General features: G+C 43.8%; 1 long non-coding RNA gene across 3 annotated transcripts in view; it reads right to left on the bottom strand.

The window, feature by feature from the left end:
• The window catches only part of LOC107322885 (uncharacterized), a 39,286-nt gene extending 28,963 nt beyond the window's left edge, over nt 1–10,323 (bottom strand). Inside the window, exon 1 of one of the 3 annotated variants that reach the window (XR_014935754.1) lies at nt 10,131–10,323. This is a non-coding gene — a long non-coding RNA (uncharacterized LOC107322885). The remainder of the gene's footprint in view (nt 1–10,130) is intronic. The other 2 variants (XR_014935753.1, XR_004309409.2) reach the window with 2 other exon arrangements.
• Between the last annotated feature and the right edge of the window lie 3,285 nt (nt 10,324–13,608).

Raw genomic sequence — 13,608 nt, 5'->3', positions numbered from 1 at the left:
GATCCTGCTTCTCCTCCCACATGTAATGCTGGCCTCAGTGAATTTATGCCTGATTCACAGCCATGTAAAAGAAGAGAAACCCCAGCTGCATGTTTCTTTACACAAGGTATGCAAGCACAATTTTAAATCAGCCTCTATTCAGTGAAGACCAAAGCAGATCTTAGGCTTTCAGTAGAGACTCACACTTAAGGGCTTTGCTTAATAGGAATCAGCTACAAGCCAGGGCTTTGACAGCTGCTTTAAGGTTTAGAACCTGCACCTTTCCTGATGAACCTTACTGTAGAAGAAAGTCATTATTTAAAGAAGAAGAGGTTGTGGTATGAAGGTAAACACAGGATTAGCACGCGGGAAGGTTCATTATTTGTTTGCAGCACCTCAACAGAAAAAAATGTTTGATAATAAAAGAGAGCAACAGATAAGATCACATTTTTTTAAAGCAGCTTTTCCTAATTGCATCTGCAAAAGCTGTAACTCTCTGTCCTGTGAAACGACAGCTTCATGGAGGCATATGCAGCAGGAATACACACATGAGCTCCAGAGCCTACAAAGTGGTATTTCAGTAAGCCCAGACACAAGCATGCCCATCTTTTGCACAGCCGGGATATGCTTGTGCATTTTAGAGATGCTGCTAAAAAAGCCAGCTGGAAACTTAATTCACCATGTTTCACATGAAGAGCATGTTGACTGTAATTAAAATTATTCATATTTGGAGAGGGCAGTTTTATAATGCTCTTCCTTCCGTCCAAGGCCGTGAACTGCGGCAGCAATTAGTGAGAGACATGACTGATAGAAGCTACAGTTTCAAAAGGTCAGAGATGCATTTCCATGCTCACAGTGGCTGAATTCAACATTAGATTTGAAAGGAGCTGAAATGGGCTCGTGTTTATAACTGTCAGGTTGGACCCACGTGCATTGTAGTGACAGACCCTGTTGTCCCTATAGAATATCCAGGCCCACAGCCCTAGCAGGGGTAAAGCCTGGCAGATGTCTGCAGACCCAACCCAGGGCAGCACTATGGACTTTCTCTGGATCAAGGAGCACCATGGGCTGTTATCACCCATTCATGGCTGCAGAGATAGGCACAGGCATTATTACAGAAGTCACTGGCCACCTACCCTCCATAGACACTTTCTTATTCATTTGGGCACTGTTGCTCATGCTAAGTAATGACCAACACAAATCTGCTTTCTGGCATAGTTGCTATAAAATCAGAAGAAATCCTGTATAAGATTTCTTGGATGGGTGAGTGCATCAGGCAGAAAGGACAACTACTTTACTTCTTTCCCTGTTGCTCTCTAGGCAAAGCAGCAGAGAAAGTCAGCATAAAAAGCTGTCAACGTTTCTCGTGTTTCTTTATTTACTTCTGTTGGAAGTAAAGCTTTCCCCATTGAAATCTCAATTTTCTTTCTCCATCTGCAATCTGGACAGCCACGGCAGGGGTGAAGGCAGCGTCTATCTGGCTACACACAACAGACACCAGGCCAGCAGAGATAAAAGAAAGCACTTAACACATAACTGTAATTGTTAGAGCAGAAATGCACCGACCTAAATGGAATTTCACCTTGGGAGTTTTGGCTGAATTGAGTCTAAACAGAGGTGAAATTCCCCAGGCATATGGTAAGTCCTCGGGCTGGTGTCGGCAGCGCCCCACATCACTTCATCAGCCCTCAGAGGCCACCATTAACTCTACAGAGTGCTGTTATTAGGGAGACGAGAACAGCTGTAAGTGTCTCTTAATGCCAGTGGGGAGCTGGGGAGTGCTAAACTACTGAATGTATAATAGAAAAGGAAGAGGAATATAGCTCTGCTGAATTAGTTCAGGCCACGGAGGTCTGTTTGTTTCAATTATCACCGGTACAGTCAAGTCCCCTGAAATCCCCCATTAACTCCCCTCATGTTCATTTCTATGGAGGCACAGAGCTCCAGGCTGACTGGATCAAATGCCTCTTGCTTTAATGAAGCTTTTTATTTAATTTATTTTTTATTTAATATAGCACACGTTGAAGCAGGCATCAAAAAGAGAACGCAAGTGCTTCAAAATGTATGGGTCAAAGGCATCAGTGCTGTACTATGATGGGATGCACTAAGACTTAGTTTAGATTGAAGCTGCTGGACAAGTGACATGGCAAAAATAAATTAAAGAAAAAAAGGAAAAAATTACAACAAATAGGTCTAAAAAGAGCTGATTTGCCTCTCTTCCTAGCTTCCCCTCCACTGAAAGCCAGTGCATGATGTTCCTGATGTTCCTGCTTTGCAGATAGGCATTTAGAGAGAACATGCACCATTTTCTATCTGCTAATGCTACTTACCAAACCTTTTCTAGGAAAAGGGTTAAGTTCATTCTGGTGCCTTCCTCCCAGCCTCCATTCATGCCACTTAAATACTTAAGTATATGGATAAAGTTAGTCTCCAAAGAACTGCATAGTTTCCTGTTTCTTTTGCCTGGCTGTTGCAACCACCTAGGGAAAGATTCGAATTTCTTTAAAAAGCCCATTTTTGCAGCTCAATTAAAGTTCAAAAACCATCAAAGAAATGCAAGAAGGTTCAGCTCCCCTCCTGCATTCAATGACCAGAGCCCAGCTCCCTGCCCTGGGGAGCAGCAGCCGTGTGAGCACAACCTGCAGTGCAGGGCTGGTGCCGAGGGGCTGCAGCTCTCAAATCTGACAGCAACACGAACAAGCCAGGCTCCCCAGCATTGACACACGAGGAAGAGAACTTCGCGCTAAAATTGGAAGGAAATTCTTTTCTTTTAAGATACCAAATCTCATTATACACAATTTGCTTGCAAGCCCGCAGCGTGCTCTGCTCAGCTTGAAATGCTGTCTTATTTCTCCATGCTTGGTCTTCCAGCCTTCTTGTTAGGCTCTATTTTGCAAGGTCAAAAGGCTCTTGACTCTCATGACTCTTCTCCATGAACATGTTCTTAAAATAAGCAGTAATATCTCCTCTCCAACTTCCAGTGAGCTAATGAATAGAGTTCTCTGTGACATGTAGCTCATTTCCCAGCACCTGAGTCATTCTCACAGCCTTTCTCTGAGAGCTCTGTAGGATCTTCATATCTCTTGCTGAGAGGCAGTGCTGGAAGGTGACACAGTCTTCCAGCAGCCATCTGCACCTCAAGGACAGAGGATGCTCCCCTCGTTCTACCTGATGCCTTCTGTTCATGTGCACACAGCACTGCCTCTCTGCTGCAAAATTAAGAGCTCATGTTGCAGCTGTAAACAATGATGGCCTCAGATCCATCCCAGAGACACCATCTTCCAACTCAGACTCTCCCATTCAGTGGGTCCCTCCTGCCATTTTCCTTCCATCTACTGAGCTCTGATAGTATTCAGCCCTAAATCATACGGTACTTGACCACAAGTTCTTAGACAGTCACCACAGAGCTGAGCACTGTGACCACAGTGAGCAGCAGGTAAGGAACCACCACAGTTGAAAGGATGGATTATTTTGGTGAATCAGAACGTTGCAGATCTCTATAATGTGGATTGAGCCATTTCAGTGAAATTTTCATGAAAACTGAAAGCAGAAAGCTTATGCTAATGATCAGCCTTTTTCCTAACGAGACGAAGTGGGGAGGCTTCAATGCAGAGGGGCTTTGATGCTCCAAGCCTGCAGCACCATAAGCCAATACAAACGCATCAAATATGCAGTAACTCTAAAGAGAATTTTAGCAAACATTTCCCTTTCCCAGAGACTTTTTTGAAGAGACAAGAAGAACAATCTTGTCCTTCTGAAAAGATATATTCCAGTGAAAAGACTATTTTTTACTGTAGCTGGTGCCCCTGCCAGCCCACAGGAAAGCAAATTGAGTGATTAGAAGCATCTAAAAACTATTGCCGCGAGTGAAAAAGGACATGGAACAAGGACAGCTATTTTTAAGCCATGCAGCAGTGCTGCCTGCTGATTCCACAGCACCAAAGTTATAATTTCTTGTTGATCACGCAGTTACTTTTTCCTCTCTGCAATCCTGTAACCAAACTCATAATCTGTGCCCTATGAATTGCTACAGCATCTTGTGCAGAGAAAGAAAACACAAGTTTGGGAGAAAGATTCATGCACTGGCCTTTAAACTGCATAGGTTTGGATCAGAGTCTGAGTGCAAATTGTATTTGTGGTTCTTAATGATGAATGGAAGGAAGTCCTAGGTTGCACTGGCACAAAAGGCCAGATGATTTTGTATCAGATCCAGAGGAGGGATGAGCACTAATGTGTGCCCCAGTCAATGCGAATGTGAGGCAGGCACTCCCTGGCGACAGAACAGGAGTTCTGTTCATCACCCCACGTTCTCAAGCCAAGTACAGATATCAGGGAAGAACCAAAAGGCAGATTTCAGGAGAAGGTTGGAAATGTGTCCACATTCCATGGATGGAATTGGAGTAATGCCATGAAGCTCTGGAAGTGGAGTGGGAGCTGGGTGCTGGCCTGCTGCATTCCCTATCAGAGCTGAAGCACAGGCAGCTCCTCTCAGCCTGCAGAAAATGCAGAAGATATCTCATTAGCCCAGTTTAAAAGAGAGGGAGGTAAGAGAAGATATATCCACTGCTGCTAAGTGGAATAAGGAATTATACGCAAACAGTGCAAGCCTACAGCAGCTGCAGCCAAGCAAACAAATCAACCATTTATTACTTCTCTTTCAGTGTTTTTAAACATTTATGGAGTGCCATCAATAACCAAGTTAATTGTGAACGGCTGCTCGTCTATTCACAAAGCCTTCTTCAACCTACAAGTATCAGAACTGCCATGAAAGGGACTTTTTCATTAGTGGCAATAATTATATGGCTGTTTAACTGCTCTCTGCACATCTCATGGCATGATCCCTCTCAGCACCTCACACCAGGTTCTGTTATTCATGACCAGGGCTGAAGAATGCTGAGCAAATGGGAATGAGTTATTTCTACATGCATGTGCACATGGGGTTGGATCCCTCTCCAAAGGAAGGAACCAGCCACCATTTTGCCAGGCAGAGACTGGCACAAACAAGCAAGCCCCAGTGCTCCTGGTGTTTACAGAGGAAGGAATTAATCCTGAGTGACCTCGTTACTGCCTGTGGCACCTTTCTCAGCTAACGAAACAAATAATAACAATAAGAAAAAAAATGGAACAACCGGCAGTGACCCAGTGTCAGGAATGAAGAATTTGTCTCCAGACTGATTTAATCATATCAGAAAGACGGATGCCAGCATTCATTACTGTGACAAAATGCTTATTGTTTAATCGCATTACCCGCCAGCTTCCAGCTAGGCTGAGATGAGTTTGTCTGACACCAACCTGCAGTGGTGATCCCATGGAGCTGCCCCAGGAGCTCAGTTCCACTTGGCTCCAAGGCTCACCATGTATGTCCTTTCATGCTCAGCTGGCTGCCTTAGTTTACCTACTCCCTCCCTTTTGTGTTGATTAATACTTTTGTATTTTTGGTTGGCCCGGATTTCACTAGTTCCCCATTTCAGCAGACTAACCCCACCAGACAAGACCCACCAGGCTGCCTCCAGTCAAAAGAAGAGCTCCCAGAACAGGAAAAAAATATGTCTGTGTATTTACATATATAATCTACTTAAGGTATTTCTGAAATGTTTTCCACATTGGTGACATTTAGCAGATTTGAGTGTTCTGCTCAGCACTTGAGAGAAATGTGAGAACGACGCAAGCTCTGCTCCCACTGCATGACTTCACTGTGGGCAGCAGATAGGGGAGACTTGCCCCCAGGTGCCAACTCCTGTCCTCAATCAGCAGGAGAGCTGCATCTCACCCATGATTTCTGTAACCAGTACACAGAACATGAATAACTCTCCTACACACCCAGGTCAATGGAGATGTAAATACATAAACGTGTCCTGCAGATTGCCCATCTTCAAGCTTGCAGCTTCTGCAGGAGCTATGACATATCTTTTACATAGACATTTAGCCTCAAGCTAAGGACTTCAAATGATGAAGAATCCACCTTGCCGCTGGGTAATTTATTTCAGTGGTTAATTACTCTCACTAAAAAATGTGCACCATATTTCTAGTCTGCATCCGTCTAACTACTGCTCTAGTGCTAGTTTTTAAATGAGTCCAAATGCATGCTGGAACAGGACTTTGGGAGTTAATTAATACTGTTTGGATAGCCAGACAGTGGAGACATGTTCAATAAAGCTGACATTTATGTATCACTATCAATTCACAAAGATGAAACACGCTGAGCTCCCTGCAAAGCAACAGGCTCGTGCATTTTTTGGACTTCCTTGTAGAATTTCAATAAAGTCATAAGGAATAATCTACTTAATTTCCACTGAAGCCTGCTCTCTATAATATCAGGGTAGAACAGTTTTATTTCTTGTCATTTAGAGGAAAATATTCAATCCACAGCCCCTTGCAAGGCTGAGCCGAGAAACATTTATCTTACCATTTTCATTTTTTTTTTCCCCATGATTTATAAATTCTGGTGTCTTTCCCTTGAGATGGGCAGGAGTTTTGGATTCCTGACATTGATTGATTCAAGGGGAAGAAGTACGTAACTGAATCTGACAAGACAAACACATGCAATGGCTGGACAGATGTACCACGGAGAGAGGTAATATCTGGAGCCTTACACAGAGTTCTGCCCAAGCATTACCCAAGTTCAGATGTTACAGGAAATTACAGTGAATACGCAAAGAGAAATGAAGTGCTGGAGGGGAAAAAAAGTATCTCCCCAGATACTGCACAAGCTGAATAGCTGCGGCCAATTCATTTATTGCAATTCTTCTTGTTATTCATACCGTTCCTAAAGAGAACGGACAGGTTTTTGCTCAGATTGCAAACCGGGTCAGACCAACACATCCAGGACACCACCTACAAAATGCTAAGACACGCGAATGTTCTTTAAGCAGCGCAAAGGCAAATCTGTTTTTCCTCCCCCTACCAACATGTAAGCCATTGGAAAAGTAAGATTTCACACTTCCAGAAGGAAAAAAAGAAATCACCAATGCCTCCAGCTAGTCATTAGTCAGTGCTGAGGGGAGCACCCAAAAGGGATCGGGAGTTCCTGAAAACTGATTGGAGATCCCTTCAGATCACACTTCAAACTCAAGTCAGTTTTGAAACTCAAGGTTCAGAGGAAAATTTCTGATGTTCTTGGTTTGGGTGAGGTCAAATAGGTTAATTTAATTAGAATCAGTTTGGTTCACTCTGCTCCTCTCTTGTTTTGCTTTTTTATCTATAATGCAATTATGGTTAAAGATGCACGGATAAAAACACATAATTTTGTCCCAGGAAAAACAAACAAACAACAGTAACCAAAGCAAAAAAATTTACACTTAGATTATGAAAAAAAAGTCAGTACCAATTTCTTCCTGTGAAGGTTTTCATTCACCATTAATGAACCTTCCATGGAAGTGCAGCAAATCCAACATGTGTAGCCTTGCAACCCCAACATCTCCACCTTAAATACAGTGTTCCTAGAAGTGCAGGTGTAATGAATGGGGCTTGGGAAAAGCACAGATTCCTTCTACTACACCTTCAAGGTAAATCAAGGGCATCAAGTTCAGAGGAACTAACTCTATTTTGCTTGCTTTCAATGACAAGGAGAGTTGTCTCTCCACCCTTTCTCATTCCAAACAAGTCTTGGCAGAAAGGAATATATTTATTTTTTTTTTCACAAAACATAATGCAGGAGCAGCTCTCATTCACTCCAGAAAATCCTCTTTAATCCCTGGACTTGTATCGTTTGCTGACTAGACTGAGAAATTTGGCTGCATCTAATCCTTCGGCTTCTGAAGAAAAATGGCTTATTTAAATATTTAGCTGCACTTTGTCAATATCAGCGGGGCAAGGGTGATGGATGACAGCAATTATGCTGGGTGCATCTCCATTAACATGCCACTTTTTCCAGGTACGGAGTCTGCCTCTCGTATGGTTTGTTTAATGATCAGGACTGAAAAGGAATTTTAATGACCCCTTAGCGGCTTGCATTGGTTTGAGGATGGACGTTATTTAGTGGCACACAAGCTGGTGTGTCGGGATGAGAACTGCGTCAGACATCTACTCTGCAAGCAAGTTTTCTCCATGCTTCCTGACCCCTAATTTAGAGGTCCAATTAGAGGTTCAGCCAAGAAAATTTAAGTAGCTCCCAGTGCTCTTCAATAGAGCTGCACAGCAGACACAAGGCTGGGCAGGTGCAAGTACTCGTGGCTTTTCTGCATGCCAGAGGAAGTGAGCCAAGCACAAATCTGAAGCAATCTCCAATTTTCCATCCTGGTCATGACAATCATTTATTTTTACTATATTTATTCATATTATAGTGGATTATATTTGCTACTCCTACCTCATAACCAACTGTTGTAAGGGTAAATACAGAAGAGACCATGGAACAACGACAATGGGGGTTATTGCAGTTCTTGTCACACTACCTTGAGTCTGACATGCAGTTCTCTTTTCCAAGACCCAAGTCTTTTCCCTTTCTGTCAGGGCAGGAGTCCTGTTCATGCTACCTCTCCCTATTTGCAATTCATAAGCTTTTCCATGAAGATGAATTTATTTCACTGCTTATTTGGGTATTAATTTTTGCTTTTTCATAAGCTCCTATATGTACATAGGCCCCATATGAACTTTTCCCTCTTGGACAGAACAGAAAGAAATGATTGTTCTGGATGGATTCTTGCATGTTAAAATTACTGTTAAATCCATCAGGTAAGGTGTGCTAATCTGGTAAACCCCAGATCCTTCCTGTGCTTTGGGCGTGTGTGGTATAAACCACGTGAATTCAGCTGGATGCCCGGAGGACAGATAAAAGCAAGTGATATCCTTGCATATAATAGCATTCTCAGGTAATGAGCAACCTTTTAAAAGTGCTTATTATGAAACTGAAATATTGTGAGTACTCCTGACCGCTAATAGAGCAGTAATGAGGGATGCCCACAGAAATGCTGTGCCCTCCTCCCTCATCACTCCCTGGGGCTAGAGCCAGGAAAGGCAGCTCAGTGTCCTCTCTGTCTTTTGGATTGGGGGAAAGTAAATACTTTTACCCACGAGCAGAAAAAACTAAAGGAATCTATTTAAAAGCTGCTTCCTCACAAATACAGGCCACAACAACACATTTTCCTACCCATTTCTTCTGCTGAGAGACACTACTTGCAATGGAAAGATCCCTGTACAGAAAGTGTGATGGGCAGGTTTAATCAGTCAGCCCACAGACCTGACCTCTGCACTCCATTACAGCCTTTGTTGAAAGAAACATACAGAGGCCACCTTAAAAAATAATTAAAGGTAGATCACAGTAGGGATCCACGCAGCACTGCCATCTATTAACAGAAATGATGGATGCTCTGTATTAACCTTGCCATAGTTGTAGCTCTCCACACAGGCTAAGAAGCAGTTGTGCAAGTGATCCAGTGAGGTTACGTCTTGCAAATTGCATTAATAATTCACTTGTCTGTGTGAGCAAATCTCTCCTTGCCAGGCTGAGGGCTGGTCTGATATTTCAGGCTTCAGGCAGCCATATGCTCCTCCAGACAAAGCTTGAGAAGATAACCTAAGGGAAAGCCATCACCCTTCCTGAACTTGGTGCAGTATCCTGGTGCTGCCCATCTTGTGGGACAGCAGAAACCAAAGCCACCCACAGCCCCAGTGATTTGCAGCTTGAGGATGAGCTGGAACCAGCAGTCATTAAACTTCAGGAGCAGGAGATGGCCTGCTCAGCCCTGAACGCACCAGGCCTCACAATGGCAAATGCAGCTTGTGAATGCCCTGCAGACCACAGATGTGAGCTTTGCCCAAGCAGTTATAGCTGCCTGGTGCCATGTCACAAACATCCCTTAGGGTCAGTGGCATGTCCACCATACCAGCCTTACTGCAAACCCAAGAATGCCCACTAAAAAGCAACATTTATTGCGTTAATACATACACAAGCATACAGCTAATACATACCCCTGGTCAGAACCCCCTCAGGTCCACTGCTACAGGCACTAATGGTGGCAGCATCATGGTACTGTGTAATCACTATCAAGACTGTGATGCTGTTTCTAATGTATGTACTCCTTTGCTGAATATTAGCACTTTTCTGCTCATGGCAATCTGTAAAGTGTTAAATTTCCTTGTCTTTCACCTACCTACACAGTCCAATTTGGAGTTACCTGCTAACAGTAATTTAATACACGACTGAGATTTCATACCTTTTGTTGTTCTTTTTTAACGTCTGGAGAAGTCATTTGACAGCATGTGAAGTGGGAGATGAGCACAGCTGAGGCTGAGCAATGCTGAGGTCCGTGTTAAGCAGGGATGGCAGAAGCAGGGGATCTGGAAAGATTCAGAAGCAGCTGCAATTACACAAGCACTGGAATATCTGACACAAACACTGTTTCCTATTATCCCACACCAAGTCTCCCTTCTGGGTTTGCCCTGCAGGCACAGAGACACTCAGGGACCAGGGGCATCTAAAGCATAGATTTGAAGTTTTAATCCCAAAGAGGAACAATCACAACACTTTAACAAGGAACAGCTTAACATGACTGGAACTGCAACTGCTGTGTCTTTCCAGTGGCACTGTACATACAGCTGTGACACCACCCAACCAAGGTGGAATCACCTGTCAGCATCTGTAGGGAGAAGCTATGCATTACTGCTGCGTGTGCTTGTCTAGCACATGTTGGCCGCTTCTCCAATGTGCAAGACTTTGAGACCACTTGCAGTCCTAATTAAGTGTGCTAGAAGTAAATCTGGGCACAAACTCAGGTCGGGCTGCGTGAAACAAGGCTACATATGAATAAAACAAACCCACCTGTTGACCTGTGTAAACCCTAGGTGGTTTCAGCTGATATGATGCTTCCTTAGACCCACATTTCTGGGTAAATATGGCAGAAATACATACAAGAAAGCCTGCAGGGCAGAATGATGGACTTTGTCTTGGGTAAGAAATTCACAGGGTACACTCTGCAGAGGAATGGATGTAAATTATTATTAAAAAAAACCAAAACCTACCAGCTTGTTTACAGGGAATGCTACCTAAATTAAGTCAATATTTCTCTTTTTTGTCAAGCTCTCCTTTAAATGCAAACAAATCCCTTTTCCATCCTTTAGCTCTCAGAAAAAACCACAAGCAACCAGATAGAATCTGAAAGTGCCAGTTTTCAAAGCAGCAATGCAAAAAAATAAAACATCCCTTATTTTGTTATTGAAATGAACCCAAAATGAAAATTCCATAGCCTCAGCCCATCCTTCTTGTTTCACCAGAAGCACAAGGTTGGCCTCCACTCGTCACTAATGACAACTGCTCTGCAGCAAACTTGCCTGGGTTAGCACAGGGGAGCTCTCAGAGCTCAATGTGCAGAAGGGTTAATTAATGCTCTCTGTGATCTGTGATTAAATTTATCCTAGGGAATCACTTTTCCTGACATGGTGAGGGCCCATTTTTTTATGCAGACTCGTATAAGGAATGAAATTACAATGGATACCCTCTTTTGCTTCAGTAAGGTAAAGTAAGTAACGAAGGGAGTTGTTTTTTTGCTAGACAATGAGGAGGTGCAGCAATAACTCTTGTCAGCAACTAGAAAGTTCTGGAGGTACACTGGCTTTCTGAGCCATCTGAAATAAATCCTGGGGGGTAATTACAGAACAGAGAGGTACGACATAAATCCTGTTTAATTGACAAGAAGAAGAAAAAAAAGAAATGTGACTGAGTTTTGTTCCTCCTGCTGCTCTCTACAGGTTGTTCTTAATGTCTTCGGAATGTCTGGAAACCAGAGAGGGCCAGAGGCAGAAATCAGCATGTTTACATGGGGCTACCTCAGTGCAAAGCCCTGTCTGCAATGAGCACCACCTTTGTGCCAACTGCCAATAGTTGAAGCAGTGCGCCTTTGTCTTGCTGGAGTAGCCCAGGATGAATGATAGTGTGGGCTGAGTCTATGACCCCCAGCACAGTAAAATGTCTCTGTACTGAGCTATAGAAGCTGCTCGCAGTAACCAGGCTGTAGCCTTGGAGCTGAAGGAAATGGGACTGCATTTATTAAGCCAGTGTAATCCACTAAGATTGATTTGACACAAACCTAGTAGAGAAGCAGCAGACTGCAATATGCTTCCTATGTAGGCACCACAGTTTGAGTTCAGCTCCTTTCAACCCAAGGGAGCAGAATGGAACCAGAGACACAGCGAGGCCCCAGGGCACAGCTGCCATGGCTGTGTGGTGGTGGTTCCTTCAAGAAGCTTCTTCACACATGGACTGGTGATGGACCTTTGTACATAGAGCATGCTGCCCACATATCTCCACTTTAGGGGTGCAACAGTTTGTCTATTTGTCTGTCATGCTCTAATCTGATCCTTTTGATTACTGCTATTTGCTTTATGGATGGGTCTGCAAGCTGCTGGCTGCGATGATAACCTGTTACCCTGTGCTGTCCTGTGGACAAAGCAGTGAGGGCAGGGTGATGAAGGGGCCCTCTGCCCTCTGCTTGCTCTCCCTGCTCCCACCCCCATCCCTTCTTTCCCCATCTGACCTACAAAGATTGGCCAGATACAAAGGATAGGAATGCACTTTTGCATTGCTGCTATACAGTCCCCCTTTACAGACATACAAAGCAGAAAAAGACCTTTAAATACATCACCATGGAAGTTGGGAGGAGAGATAAAACTTGCTGATACTGACCTGTAACCACTGATACTCGTACTGATCTGTAACCACTGGGACCCAGCAGAGGCCTTTGATCAACTTGCAGCTCACCAGCCCATGGCAAACCATCCAGCTTTAAATGGCAGCCTAGCACCAGGCTCATACAAATGTGTTTTAACCAGCCTGGCTCCGTAGGCAGTTTATTACAGAAGGGACTGTATAATGACAGTTATACTTCCCTGAGCACTACAGAGATGGATCCAGCAGCATGCTAGAGTGCAATGCAGCGTGCCGCATAGCCCTCAGCTACAGATGGACACACTACGGTAGAAAGGGAGACAGCTATTTGATTCTGTCCACACAAATCATTTGAGAAGGAAAGAGGGATTTCTGCACGGCCCCATCAAGTGTGCAAGCCCTGGGATTGCTCTTCTTCACAAGGCCACTTCACACAACTCTGAATCACACTGAAGGTATGAACCAAAAAGCTGATCTGTGGAGGGGATTAGTAATCAGTGAGTCTGAGAATTACCACCTGAGACTTCAAGACCATCCCTGGCAGTCACAGGCACTCATGTAATCAATCATTTTAATCCACCAAGGTGTGCTAAATATCCACTGCCCTGTGCAAGAGAGAAAAGAGATTTCAAAGCACTTGTGATCCAGAGAATGACTTTCAGGAGCCAACCCTGCAGCCACAAAATGTTATTTTGCTGCAGCACGACAGCACAAAGCTGGAAAGCAAAACGTCATTCCACACTGTGATGCCACACTGCTTATAAACTGTCTTTGCTTCTTCCCTTCTCCTCCAGGGAGATGCAAGCCAGGTATCCATAAATCCAAATGTGTGCTTTGTTACAACATAGACATGCGAGCAGACTTCTTTCTCCAGGGCTGTGCAGAGAGGTGCTGGCAACAGCTGCCACTCGTTTCTGTTATTTCTACCAAGGAAGATTTACTTGTTGTACTTAGGAAGAAGAGAAACCAAAAGGCAGGAGGAAAATATCTGGAGCAGGGAAGATTTTCTTTTATATATATATATATATATA

Source organism: Coturnix japonica, chromosome 19 (assembly GCF_054131305.1).
Source record: "Coturnix japonica strain WE chromosome 19, WE-NBRP24, whole genome shotgun sequence".
Lineage (NCBI taxonomy): Eukaryota > Metazoa > Chordata > Aves > Galliformes > Phasianidae > Coturnix > Coturnix japonica.
The sequence above is the reverse complement of the archived record's forward strand: the minus strand, read 5'-3'. Positions and strand labels throughout refer to the sequence as shown.